Source organism: Arvicanthis niloticus, chromosome 13 (genome assembly GCF_011762505.2).
Source record: "Arvicanthis niloticus isolate mArvNil1 chromosome 13, mArvNil1.pat.X, whole genome shotgun sequence".
NCBI classification, from domain to species: Eukaryota; Metazoa; Chordata; class Mammalia; order Rodentia; family Muridae; genus Arvicanthis; species Arvicanthis niloticus.
In genome coordinates this window covers 20198445-20213380 of record NC_047670.1, presented here as the reverse complement: position 1 = coordinate 20213380, position 14936 = coordinate 20198445, and positions in this window count along the sequence as shown.

Here is a 14936-nt window from a genome sequence, read left to right as displayed (position 1 = left end):
GTCTTAAAATAAAACCCAGTTGGCTGTCCAGGCTACATGGATGAATCTATCTGCCCTGGAGAAAGATTCTCAAAAAGAGACTACCTAGCTGAACGGACCCATGAATTTTACAAAACAGAAACAGTGTACATTGCCTTCCTGAAGAGTCTTGCCTCCCTGCAGTCAGAGAGAAAGAGAGTGACAGACAGACAGACAGACAGACAGACACAGAGAGACAAACAGACAGAAAGAGACACACACAGAGATACACACAGAGAGAGAGAGAAAGAGAAAGAGACAGACAGAGAGAGAGAGAGAGAGAGAGAGAGAGAGAGAGAGAGAGAGAGAGAGATTCTACTGGAATATCCATTGGTCTGCATTAATCAAAATGAGAAAAAGAAGAATAACACTTTGAAGAGATTTTTTTTCTCCCTTTTCCCAGGTGAAGATACTTTGATTTGCCTGCCTAAAGGCAACAGTTAGCTCCCTCTTTGTAGCCTTTTCATCTTTATTTCGGGCCTGGGTTGCTTCCAAAATGGAGTCACTCATTAAAGCTGTCTAATGAGCCACATAGGTGGCTGAGGCCTCCAGTCCAGTCTGTTTCTATAGGAAAGGACAGGTTCCCTATTACTAAAGCTTATTTTTTGTGTGTGGTTCCATATACTTGATCGTGTTGTAGACTGTGTGGTAATAAAAAGGAGGCACTTTTTTTTTGCCCTCCTACTGGATGGGAGAAGATGCTCCAACAGCTGCTGTCTTATTTCTTCTAAAGATTTGTTAGAATTGTTATTTATTATTAACTTTATTTGAGTCAGAGTCTTACTAGCAAGCCTTCTACAAACCAAGCTATATTCCCATGTGATTTTTCTTCTTTTCTTTACTTCCATAAAATTAAAAAGTTGCACGGGGCTCATATTTATACCCTGTAATCTTTGTTTTTTAGAAGAAAATTGCTACAGTGCTAGGATTATTTCATTGAAATAGCATTTTTGTAGCTATACAAAAATCTCCAGCTATACCTGGTGGTGCCCACCTATAATCTCTGCACTGAAGAGACTGAGGCAGAAGAGTTAAGGGTTTGAAGTATGCCTGGTCTGCCCAGCAAAATCCACGAACGAAGACAAAAGCAAAATCACTAAATCTAGAATATTTTCATTCTCTTCCTATAAGGTCTAAGGTCTTCAGTGAACCGCTCTCTTGGCATCTGCCACAGCGTGTCTCCTCTCCCACTCTGCCATTGCACCTGTCCAGTCCACTATTATTGTCTCTTCTCCACAGCTCTTTGCTCTTCCCTTAGCCAGGCTCTCTTCTATTTCATTTATCAACACCCTTGTTGTGTCTTCTCTGCTGACCTGAAAGATATTGGAGAATTGGCACCATGACAAATTCCTGTGTGGATTTTGATCTTCAGTGCTTAATAGATGCTTACTAGGGCATCTTTGAACTGTTAGAAAAAGATGAGCCGTTGGACGTAAACAAACAGGATGCTGGGTAAATACTTCCTCGCTTGGTTGCGAGGAGGGGTAGAAGATGGGAAGGTCTAGAGAGGCGATGCCACACAATACAGATTTTGCCTATTTTACTAATTTGTCTAGGATAGCTCTTCCTTCCTCATTTCGTTTTTGTTAACCAAATCATCTGATAGAATTCCCCAAGTATTGCCTAGGCCACACTGTCAAATAAATCTTGTACCTCTGAATATTGACACAGCAGCTGCCTGTGCGTGTTCTACTTTTGCTGCATAAGGCCAGCCCATTTTAGACCCATAGACATTGGGTTTCTCTCTGATGCATGTCTTTCACACTAAATTTGCCTTTAGAAAATCAGAACTAAGAGGGAAGAGCAAAAATCTTCTTAAATTAGTTCTTTAAGAGAAGCGGAAATATCAAGACGGCTTCATTAAAGAGCTATTAAAAGTTCGTCTTCTTGATAATTATTTCTCTATTGTGAGAAAGTCAAAGGGGAAGCATTAACTGACAGTGACTCAGAGTCACTTTTGCCCCAGTTCTTCTTGCCTTTTTGAGTGTGTCTTATTTATACATAAATGTCATAACAGATCAATTCATGATATGCACTAAAGATATAAATGTTCACCGCCCCCATCCCCAGCATGCTAAGACTAAAACTGCTGTAGGTAAAAGTCATGGGACATTAAGGATGCTCACAGTATTTGTGAATCAAAGATGCTTCTTGCCTAAAAGACTTAGCTGTGATGTTCCTTTCCTCGGGGAAGAAGAATGTGCATAATTATGTACTTCAAACATCAGGCTGCTCTTTTTGTGTGTCTAAGTCTAACACAAACATGACTTAGGAACTGAGCAAGCAGCAATGCCTTGATAGAGCTACAGCTTTTGCCTTTTCTTCTATCCAGTGCCAGAGAGACAAGTTTCAAATAATCAAGCATCATTGAGAGATTCATCATTTAATATGTCTCCACAATGCTTTTGAATGTAATTAATTCAAAGTTAGGGCTGCATTAACATCAGCTATCCCTCTGTGGAATGTTATTTGTTAGGTACACCACTGCACTGGTTATGTTAAATCACATAACAACCCAATGAAAGAGTATGTGAATTACCATGTTTTTGGTTGTATGTATGTATAGGAATCTATCCTAAACTGGTTTAGATGAAAAGAGAGATTTAAATTCTCTGGTGTAATGTAGTATGAAATAAAACCTCAAGAAGCAAGGAGTCCCCTGTGAGCATCAGGAGCAAAAGGACATGTCTGTCCATTTCCAATCAGCATCTCTCTTTCAGCTTAATTTTCCTACCTTGTATGCAGGCTTCCTTCACAGCCTTCATGGTCCTAGTAATCATTCATTAATGAAACATTAAATCAGTTCCATCAGCTTTGCTTTCACAGATCTCAAAGAAGCTAATGACTTGCTTCCAAACAGTACAGAGTATGGCAGACAAAAGGGGGCAGGACATTAGTGGAGACTACTGACAGACAGTAAGGTGCGTTACATCACCCACGACGTCATATGGATGCCACTCATGTTAGCATGTGACCAAGAAGGGCACCTTGTTTTGGTAGAATTCTTTCCCAAATGCTACAACTCCAATTTATTCAGAACCAAAAAAAATTTATACAATTTTAAATTAAGTGACTTTTGACAAAATTCCTTTGACCAGCACCACTCAAAGCCCATAATCATTAAAAAAAAAAAAAAAAAAAAAAAAAAAAAAAAAAAAAAAAAAAAAAAAAAAAAAGAAAGACTGGGAGGTTGCCAAAGAGGCACAAATCACTCTTTGTGCCTCTTTGGTTACCTTGAGACTATGGGTGCTTTGTTTAAGATTCTAGATCAGAAATAGGGCTCCACCAAAACACAACAATAAAATTTTCAGTTAGCACAGTAAAGAGCACTGAGACATCTCGCCTTCATTTTGTCAAATGTGAGATGTCCACAGCACAAAAATGGATGAAGGATAAATAGGAGGATTCTTGCTAACATTATACATTTTTTTTTGCTTATTATTTAACTTGAAACATTTTAAATTATAGAAGAGGAATTCCTAGGCAAAAACCATGATCGAAGTAGCTTGAAGTAGATTTCTATTCTTGAGATTCCTTGCCTGGGAGCAATGTGTAAAGTCATTTAGCAATGGACCAGAGACCCTGAGGTTTACACTCCATTTTCTAGCCATTCACAAAGAAGGAAAGCAGAAGGAAGGAAGGGAGGGAGGGAGGGAGGGAGGGAGGGAGGGAGGGAGGGAGGGAGGGAGGGAGGGAGGGAGAGAGGGAAGGAGGGAAGGAGGGAGGTAAGAAAGAAGGAGAAAGAAAGAAAGAAAGAAAAAGAAAGAAAGAAAGAAAGAAAGAAAGAAAGAAAGAAAGAAAGGAAGGAAGAAGACATAGATGTGAGCCCAAGAATGTGGTTAACAAGCATCCCAGATAAAGAAGCAGAGGGACAGAGGGACAAAAGACTGACTACTATAATTTATCTATTTCAAAATAAAATAGTTCACTTTTTAGTATTCTTGAAATCACTATCTACCTATTTCCCTAAACTTTTTAATGTTTTTAATTTGATGGAATATTAATTTATTAATAAACATAGAAAATGATGCTATCCAGGAGTTCAACTTAGGCATCAACTGCTCTGTTGTCTAGACTCCAAGGAAAGAAGCAAACACCTTGACTGTCATTCCTCCCAGGATCCTGTTAATATTAACTACACTGCCATAATAATCAGTGCCTTTGGTGCCATCCAAACTACAAAGACAAGGTGAGAATGAAAACCGAAGCAACTGCAACCACAGAGTTTGCCATTTTGATAAAATCATCATTTCATGAACTACACATAGATAGAGGCATGGAAATAAATTGTTTTCTGCAAAGTAAAGGTATGAATAAACAAAGATGAGGATGATTTTGCATATACTGTGTACAGTAAGTTTTAACAATGCATTTTAAAGATCTCATTTGAATACTCATATTAAGTAGAAGTACAATTTTTAAAAACTTTTCTTACCATGTGCCTCATTCCATTAAAATAGTACTATTAAAGCCAGGTACCATGGCACTGAAACATTCATTCCTTTACATTACAATAACATGTTATTAGGTGCAGAGTCTAAGAACGTGCAACAAAGGCTCTATCAATCACATTTTATAATTTAAAAACATTTCATGTGCATCTGCTGTTAAAGATCTTAGTCATAAGATCTTTATTATACTGTATTTTCTTTTTAGAAAATAGACTTATTTTCTAGTTTTCTGGATCTTTTGTTCAACATGGAACAAAAGACATTTTATAGAATTATTACAAATATAGTAAAACTTTGAAAAAGTGAATCAGTTTGGGGAGTATATACCTAGCAGGTTTAATCAAGTTTGGATAGGGAAAAATGACCCAAGGGAAAGTTACTTAATCTGAGTCTACAGACACAAGTATCCTTTAGTGAGCACTTGTATTCCAGGTAGCACCAGTGCAGACATGCACGGATCCAACTCAGCATATATTCAGACTACTTCTTTGGAGGCTAGAAGAAGCCAGGGTAAGGTAAGAAACCCTCTTTTCAAAACATTGGTAGAGCTGAAGTTTCAGGTTTGATTTAGGTTACGCCCATCAGAAGAAACTGTGAGTAATTAGATTAGAACTGAGTAGAGAGAAACAATGAACGTGAGACTTCTTGGTGGAGAGCATACATGCAGAAACGTGCTCCATGTCTTTCTATCCTCACTGACAACATGTTCCAGCAATACCACAATCCCAGACACAACAGTATCATTTTCTACTTGGCAGTTACCACAAAGCCTGTAGCAGAGGTAAGCATCCTTGTTGACCATCTGGTTATGTTATTCTGCAGGTCATTCCTGGAGGCACAGGATAGCTCATTGAACTAACAGTTCTGGTTAATCTTTGGAGTTTTAACCACATGGATAATTTCTTTTCTGTGAGATAACTGAATGTTTTTCTTATATGTACTTCTATATTGTGGCTCATGCCTTACGATACTAAAAGTAGTTTCAAGTGATTAAGAAAGGATGTTTGGCCCACTAGATGACTTGATTGGGTTGGGAAGAGTGAGAGAAGAATAACAGTCAGCAATGGCCATTAATAAAATTTTCTAAAGTATACACTGCATTTACTTATTGTAACTAAATGAAATGTTGGTTGAAAGTGACCTTGACTCCTTAAGATAGCAGGGAAAAAAAAAAAACTGTTTCTAGGATTTAAGGACAATGGATGCATCTCACTCACTGGAATGAAGGTGAATGTGATTCTTGAGGCCAGTAACAGAGCTAAGTATCATCACCAGAAGGAGGTCTTCAAATTGGGTCAAAGATTGCAGTGTCCTCACAACTGGAAAACTCAAACATCAGATTAAGTTTCTGCTTAACCTCTGAGCAGAGATAAGTTTAGTTGTGGTAACCACAGACCACAAGTGAATTATAACCAAAGATCTCTGGAGCCTGGTGACACCCACAGGTGGGTTCTGTAGGACAAACAGGTAAACTGATTGTGCTTCCTCTATATGATGCTTGTGGTTAGTTACCAGCATGCCTAGATGTCCAGAAAAGGGGGTGCCCGGACCTGTCTGTGGATTATTGCACTATAATTCTGACCCTGTGGTGTTACTGGCAGATCGCACACAGAAACCACATGTTGAGTCTGTTCCAGAATCCACTGTGGCTCCTCACACTGTGTGGGAGTAATGAGTTCCCACTCCCTTGGGGAAGACTTGAATAGGCAAACTAGGCAACTGGAATTAGCTCACAGTTTATCAGTGTTATGTAGAGGCAGGACAGAGAATTTAACAAAAACTATTCCTGCTAACAAAAATCAACCCCAACAATTGTCTAGCTATCAACCATCCTAGCAATATAGCAAAATAAATAAATACATAAATACATAAATATCCTATCATTTTACGTCATTACTGCATAACTCAGTGGACCCCTGATACCCAATGTGAGCTCTTCCTTTACTAGATGTGTCTTTTATTGTGTTACAGAGAGGACCAGCAGTATCTAATTCCCTCTATCCTTGTTAGAGGTGCATAGGATTCATTATTTTATCTTAACACAAGATCAGTTCATTCCAGATAGCATAGTACAGAGTCCAGAGCTCTTTGTCTGTATCACCAACCCAGGTTTTCAATATAGATAACTACATTGACTAAACTGTGCTAATAGGACTTTCTGATGGAAAATTTTATACTAGTTGTCCAGGTAAGGTATTCTGTTCTGGGATAAATGGAAAGGAAAATCTGTTTTAAAAAAATTATTTTTGATACTGTTCCTCATCTATGCTCTGTGAGAGTAGATATCACCAGCATCTTCCCAGCACGAACCTGGCACCTAGAATAATCAAGTGTTCTGTGAGTGTTTCCTTCACCCTCTGGTAGAGAATGTGAAGCTTTAAAGGCATCTCCTCCAGGTAGATGTTATGCTTTTACTGCAAAGCATTATAATTCAGGAGAGTTTTGAGTTCCCCTAAAACAAGATTGGATTTGCAGTCACTTGGAAGGTGAAGTGTGGACCAGAATAAGTAATGAACATTCTATATTTCTTCAATCCCCATGATCAGTGCTTAAAAGGACTTACATTTATGAAAAAGGACAGGCTAATTACTTACTTTGAGACGTGCTGGGAAGATATTGGTCGTAATAGGGCAATTATGATGTGTGATTGTGTGTTTGCTGTTTGCTTTTACCACTTAGTATTGAGCAGTTAATGAAACGTCAAAACAAAGCGTATCTGAAAGGACACGGGTCAGGAAAATTTTAAAGAAGAGTACACAAAAATGAAACAACTTGAAGACTTTTCATACCTGACTTTGTTAAAAAGAGATATTAATAGGAAAATATGCTATGTTTTTTGACTTGGCAAATGAAAGGTAATTGAAGAAATTTTCTTTTCCTTAATAATTAAATCACCTCTCTCTCTCCCTCCCTTTGTCTTTCTTTCTCTCCTTCCCCACCCTCTAGTTCCTGAATCCTTTCCATTTCCTTTTGTGGCTATGTTGCTTGAGCTTTGCGGGAAAGTTATCCCACTCAAGGCTAAGCACAAAATCTTTTATCATCAATTTTAGCTTTTATTCATTTCTGAATTGACTGGCGCTCACTGCTGAATACCCATGATACCACTTATGGACCACATGAAGCTCAAGAGGAAAGAAGTCCAAAGAGTGGATGCTTCAGTCCTACTTAGAAGGGGAAACAAACTAATCAAGGGAAGTGGAGGATGGGAGGGATTTGGGAGGAAGAGAACGGGGGAGGGGTAATCAGGTATGGGAGATGCAGAATCAGGTATGGGAGGAGATGGAGGAGATGTACAGGGGATGAGGAAATTAAACAGTGGTGAGTAGCAATGGGGGATGGGGAACTGGGGGAAGCAACCAGAAAGTTCCAGATGCCAAGAAAGCAAAAGCCTCTCAGAACCCCATGGGGATGAGATTAGCTGAAATACCCCACAAAGGGGAGGGAGAACCTGTCGAGACCATATCAAGAGGTTAGATATGGTCCCCCCGTTGAGGGATGTGGCCACCCATCCAACTCCAAAATTTTAACCCAGAATTGCTCTTGTCTAAAGGAAATACAGGGACAAAGAGTTGAGCAGAGACCAAAGGAAAGGCCATCCAGAGACTGCCCCATGTGGGAATCCATCCCATCTGCAGACACCAAACCCAGACACTATTGCTGATGCCAAGAATTGCTTGCTGACAGGAGCCTGATACAGCTGTCTCCTGAGAGGCTGTGCCAGAGCCTGACAAATACAGATGCAGAAGCTCACAGTCAATCATTGGACTGAGCACAGATTACTCCAATGGAGGAGTTAGGGGAAAGACTGAAGGAGCTGAAGGGGCCTTATGCAGCATCCATGGGAGGAGAGGCCCTTGGTCCTGTGAAGGCTTGATGCAGTGTAGAGGGATGCTAGAGGGGTGAGGTGAGAGTGGGTGCATGGGTACCCTCATAGAAGCAGGGTAAGGGGATGGGATAGGGGTTTTGCAGAGGGGAAACTGGTAAAGAGGATAACATTTGAAATGTACATAAATAAAATATCCAATTTAAAAAAAAAAAGAAGTATCTATGTCCCAGGCCAAAAGCAGTCCAGAACCACAGTCTCATCCAGACTCCATTTTCTAATTCTATATTTCTATTGAAGAAGGCTTGTAGGTGCTTTTTTATGCTTTTAGATAGACAATGAAAGACATGAAAAATCAATAAACAAGGATAACTCAAGAGCTCATGAATTTCCTCTCTTTCCTGGCTCAACTCAAGGACAGTCTTCTTCATCATCATCTTCATCATCTTCATCATCATCTTTGCCACCCTCAAAGCCATGGCCTTGCTTCACATTCCTAGTTGGATGTTCCTCGTTTTAGCTAAATCTTGTACAAAACCAGAAATATTTATCTTTGCACTTTTCTTTTTTCAAATATCGATTTTGTTCTCTATGACGTATAGACAGCCAAGGAACTTTTGGCACTTGGTACAGCATAGAGCTTTCAGCTAGGTGCTGGAGTTGAAGGGAAGTTGCCACCCAGCTGGGAAGATAAGTCACCCATATGGACAGATACGCAGCCAGACAGGGAAATGTGTAAATGTCAAGGATGAATCGGCGGCTGATGTTATTGTCATTTCTTTAAATGGTTTCTTCATTTTCTGACTTCCTTTTCTTCTATTTATGCTTTCCCCCTTCATACGTCCTAAATCAGTATCCTCAGCTCTCTCCTCCGAGTGGAAGCAGACAGATTTCTCCCTTCCTACACAGTTCACTCAGGCAGTATGTTAGAAGACTTTTTGTTTTTCCTCACAAAACAAATTAGAAATTTGAAATGTCAGGTAGACAGATGTGCTAAAAAGTTCTTGTCAGGTAGAGGGAAAGAGATGATTCAGTGTCTATGCATACAAAGAACTTAACCAAATTCAGTTCTATTGTGTTTTGGAGTATAAACCTCACAAATTATAGTTTTGAAGTATTTCAACAAAATATTTTGCCTATTAAATGTTTCTCAAGAAATGCCACCCAGTTTAAGAGAGAATGAAATAATGTCACCACACAACTTCCTTGGTTCCTTTTTAGGCCCACAGTTGTCATTTTGTGGAACTTTGAGTAGATGTTTCTTCTTTGGAAATACATCGGCTTTAAGAAAGCCTGCAGGCTCTGTATGAACTAGTCTGTCAGTTGATATCTAGTCTGCTTGGGCGTGACTGGTCAACCTGATGACTCCTATTCACAAAGGAAACTGCCTATAACAAGAGAAGTGTGTAAGTCTAAAAAGAGAATGTACATATTTTCACAGCTCTCTAAGTTGGAGGGCTGCAGCAAAGCACGGAAGATTCCACAGCCAGCATCACCACACCTCTCGGTCATCAGTTTGGGGCAGACACTGACTCTTACAATCTCCTATCTTCATGATCTCAAAGTACACATTAATATCACACACCGCATGAATGTGGTACAATGCCTATTGTTATGTGCTGAAAGTTGAGAAATAGCTCTCTTCTCGAATATCACAGTTTTGGTATCAGTAGACTTCACTTTTGGTTCCAATTTGTATTTTCCTTCTTTGACTAGTGAAATGGAAATGACAATACTGTATTCTTGTTTTTTTTTTTTTTCTCAGAAAATCAGACACATATTGAAACTCAGTTGCTATGCAATTGTAGCAAGAGATACAGGAAACACTCTGACAAAGCTGTAGAAATTATGATAGAAAATGAATGTAAATATATAATCTTAAAATAAATTACTGAATATAACCTAAAATGTAAGAAAATATTTCATAAGCCTTATCTCAAAGTTATAGAAGTATCGGTTTGTTTTGTTTGTCTTGTATGTGTGTGTTTATATATCTATTGCTGTTCCAGATCAAAAGCACCCTGAGGTGCCAGTGAGAGCAACATGCAGGTCCTGAGAGAGGCAGGAACAGCCTAGAGAAGAAGAGACCTCAAACTTTTGGAAGACAGCTTCAGTGAGACAACTCATTTAATGGGGGTTGGGGGAGGGAAACAAAGGCTACTTAAACATTTGGGGGATGGGTAGGGTTTTGGGGAATGCTGGGGATGCCTCATTTTATAAGGAGAAATTCCAGGTGCTACTGCACATGACCTTATAAAGGGAGAGGAAGTTTGACCTAGCTACCAGGCTATGTGACCTCTTCAGGGTGGTGAAACAAAAGAGGGGTACAAGGCTACATGCACTGAAACACACAAGTCAGGGACAGGAGTGATTGATCCTACTCCTACAGACTTCCAAGGATTGGATATGCCTCGACCCAACTCTTCAATCAGGCTGCCTACCATGTACCCATGGCTTCCCAGTCCCAAAATCTATGTATATTTATCTATCTATCTTTCTATCTATCTGTCTATCCATCCATGTATCTATTTAACCATCTATATATAATATATGTAACATGTAATATGTGATAAATATAAAATATGCAATGTGTAATCCCATTAGTGTATTAATTATATATTAATTAGTCGAATTAATTATTATAATAAATTATTAAAATGGTATATAATTAATTAATATATAATATATTATTTCATAATATAGTATAATATATGCTGTATATTTTATATACTACATGTTTACTATATGCTAATATAATATATTAGTATATATTTTAACATCTATTAATTATATACTGATTATTAACAATTCATTATTTTAATTAATTAACATAACTAATTAATAGAATCAATATACTGATAATTACATATTATAGGTTATAGATAATTAAATATAAATTATCTATTCATAAGTAATGTCTTTCATCTATAAATTATGTAACTAGATAAAGAGATGATAGATACATAAATATAAATTACCTATAGATAGATAGATAGATAGATAGATAGATAGATAGATAGATAGATAGACAGACAGACAGGTAGATGTACCAGGCATTATCAAATGAGTTGATTAGAGTTTTCTAAAAGATCACATTCATGTATAAAGCTTTCATTACAAAACTCATAATTTCATATAACTACTATATACTAAAAAAATGAAAAAAAAACACACAATTCTGTGAAATGTTCTTATCGAATACATGATGTATTTTTTTCTCTTTTAAAAATTATTTATCATGGGAATATTATTGTAAACTGCATGCATCTACCAGCCTTTAGATTGGATTTCATCCACAATCTATAGCGTATATGGGTGTCTTGTCACCTCTGTATTCTCTCTTCTAACTTTTGCATACCAAGGACAATTGGTTTTAGGGGTTTTGGTTTGGGGAATTTTTTTGTTTTTGTTTGGTTTTGATTTGTTTTTGTCTTTAGAAATCACCTAGATGGTAAAGTCTTCCTTTACTGAGTATTTAACACTGTGCCAAATAAAGAAGTGGGAGGAGGGCGTGATTTAAAAGCTATTGCAGCCCTTTTTGTCCTGGGAATACTTTTATTCCTGTCCATTATGTTAAGGCTTGTCTTTAACAACATCAACATATTGGCAGCCAAAGTACATGGCTAGAAACTGAAAATGGACCCCCAGACAAAGTTATTAATTTAACAGGCTGGCAAGCCAAGGATGGGTAAGTTTCTGCACAGAGCCTTACCAACCTAAGGCAGAAGTGCATTGCTTTTGATAATGCTTATCCCATGATGAGTAAGGAAAGCATTTTTGTCAGAACAACCTAAGGCAGGCTCAGTCTTGTTTATCAAATAAAAAAGAGGGAGACGAGGAGTGCTTTGGGGGCTGCTTGGCAAGAATCTGACCTTGGTCAAAAACAAGGAAATGGGCTGCTTGGCAGGAATATGACATTGGCCAAGGACAAGGAAGTGGGCTTCAGGCAGAAATCTGACATTAGGCTAGAATAAAGTAATTTCAGGCAGGAATCTAAATCTTAGGCTAGAACAAAGAAGTAGGCTTCTGACATGAAAATGACTTTGGGCTAGTACAGTGAAATAGGCTCAGATTTTTTGGTCATCCTGATAATCCCTTAGAAACAGTGATCACAGGAGTGATCTTGGGACTTTGTTTATTGCCTTGCTTGTTCTTTGACTACTTGTGTTTACTGTCTTGCTTGTTCCTTGACTATTTATATCTATTGTATTGCTAGTTCCTCAACCTAGAACTGACCTTAATACTTGCATGTAATTAAAATGGTATAAAAGCAAACAGGAGGAGGGGATTGGATAGGGGGTTTCTGGGGGGATGGGGAAAGGAGATGACATCTGAAATGTAAATAAATAAGATATCCAATAAAAAAAGTAAAAGCTATTGCAGAGGTTAGTGAAGAAGCCAAAGGAAGAGGTTTAGTAAGACAATAATTGACAGTCCACAGTTCTTAACTCAATTCCATTTAAATTTGAATCCATTTAGTTCTTTTCCTTGAAAGAAAGCAAATCTCTGAACTTCATCAATTCAGAAATGAGACAGAAATGGTATTTACAATTTAAAAGCCAAAGAAACCTTAGAGAGGGTTGCTTAGCCATTTTTTAGCTAAACCTGTTTATTTACTAAATTTTTAATAAAACAAATGTTTGTGTGGTTTCAATGGTACAGTATAACCTATATTAACAAACATTAATGACTAACAAATATTTAAAGAAAAATGAACAAACAAACAAACAAAAAGAAAAGCCAAAAAAAAAAAAATAGAGAAAAATTCAAAATGTGAACCAGGTATAGTCGTGTACCTGCAATTCCAGTGTATAGGAGGCTGAAGAAGAGGGATCATGATTTTAGAGGTCATTCTGCGATACTTGGTGGAAGCCCTACTTTCAAACATAGCAGGAAAACAGCACCACAAACAAAAAGTAAGGAGTATTTTCTACAGCACAATTCCCAATAGCTAAATTATGGATCAAAGCTAGATAACCAACAAGAATCATGAGTGAAAGAAAAAGGATATGCTTTTGTTTGTTTGCTTGTTTGTTGATAGATTGTTTGTTTGTTAGTGTGATCTCTTTGTCATCCTAGCTGTCCTGGAACAGACTGGCCTCAGGCCCACAGATATCTGTCTGTTTTTGCTCCTTGCTGTTGGAATTAAAGGCATGCATGTCATGCCTGGCTTGCAGTAGACTTTTTGCAGAGTCACATTCAAGTGTTTGAAGGAAAGTGGATGCACTGGAGATAACCACAGCAAGCAAATTAAGCCTGTTTCAGTGAGATAAATATTTTATGTGTTTCTCTCCTGTATTTTTATAGAGATGCATAAAATCAGGTATGCATACATGCTATGAAAGTAAAAGCACACTGTCTAGAGAAGTGAAGAGACAGTGAGGTGATGAGAGAGGGAAGAAGGGAAAGCAGACATGGTGAAGGTATTCTCGATATACAGTGGATTCTTGGAGGAAACTAAAAGAAAATGGAAAGAAAAAGCTTGACAGGCTAGTGGGATAAATTCGAATGTGAACTGGAAAGAAATTGCTAGCTTAAAAAACTCCAGAAAGTCCTCAAACTCATGGAGGGCTAATTATCTATTTCTTTGTTGTTGTTGTTGTTTTAAAAAATGGTGCAGGTAAAGAAAAATGAATACAGGCTGACACAAGGAATTATATTTAAAGAATTAAATACTTTCTGTCCCAAGGGGGTAGCTATGTTAAAGGGACATCACTGGGCTGTGGAAAGTGTCAAGGAAACTCAGTTTGAGGCCAGGAAGGCTCACACATTGGGGCATCTAGCTAGAATTATCGGAAAATGCTGTTTGCGGTGTAAAACTGAGTTTACATGCTCATATGATGTCACCAGGCTCATAGATACTCTTTGTTCATCTGAACCCCTGTGCTTTCTTTTGTAATAATCTTTCATTGGATTTAAGTCCTTTGCACCGAGGCTGGATTAACTACCACTTACAGCACCTTGGCCAAGAAATGAATGCACGTTTAAAAAGGTCTAGATCTGACTTTGGGATTATTTTTGGCAATGCTTGGGTTTTGTGTTTCTTAAGCAAATTACAGTAGCCATATCACTATGCTTCTTTGGTTAAAAAAAAAAATACCTGAATCACATGCAAATCCTTAGTGTCTGCGAATGGCACCAACCTGAAGGTACTTTGGGCATGTCAGAAAACAGAGAGGTGATTTGCCATGCAAATCCAGGTGTCACTCACAGAATGGCTGCAAATGTTCCATTACTGAGTAGTAAGTTGGGTTGTAGGAAAAGCAAGTAACCAGACTTAGGTCTCCTTTATTGCTGTTGCTGCTTGCTGGTGCTACTCTGTATTTATTTATGTATTTTATACTCCAGATTTTATTTCCCAACCCATCAACTCTCTGACTGTTCCACATCCCATACCTCTAACCCATATCCCTGTCTCAACAAGGTTGTCTCCACCTCTCACCCCACCTGACCTCTAAATTCCCTGGAGCCTCCAGTCTCTTGAGGGTTAGGTGCATCATCTCTGAACACAGAGCCACCAGTCCTGTGCTGTATGTGTTTGGGGCCTCATGTCAGCTGGTATATACTGCTTGTTTGGTGGTCCAGTATTTATTTGAAAGATCTCAGGGGTCCAGATTAATTGAGACTGCTGTCCTCCTACAGGA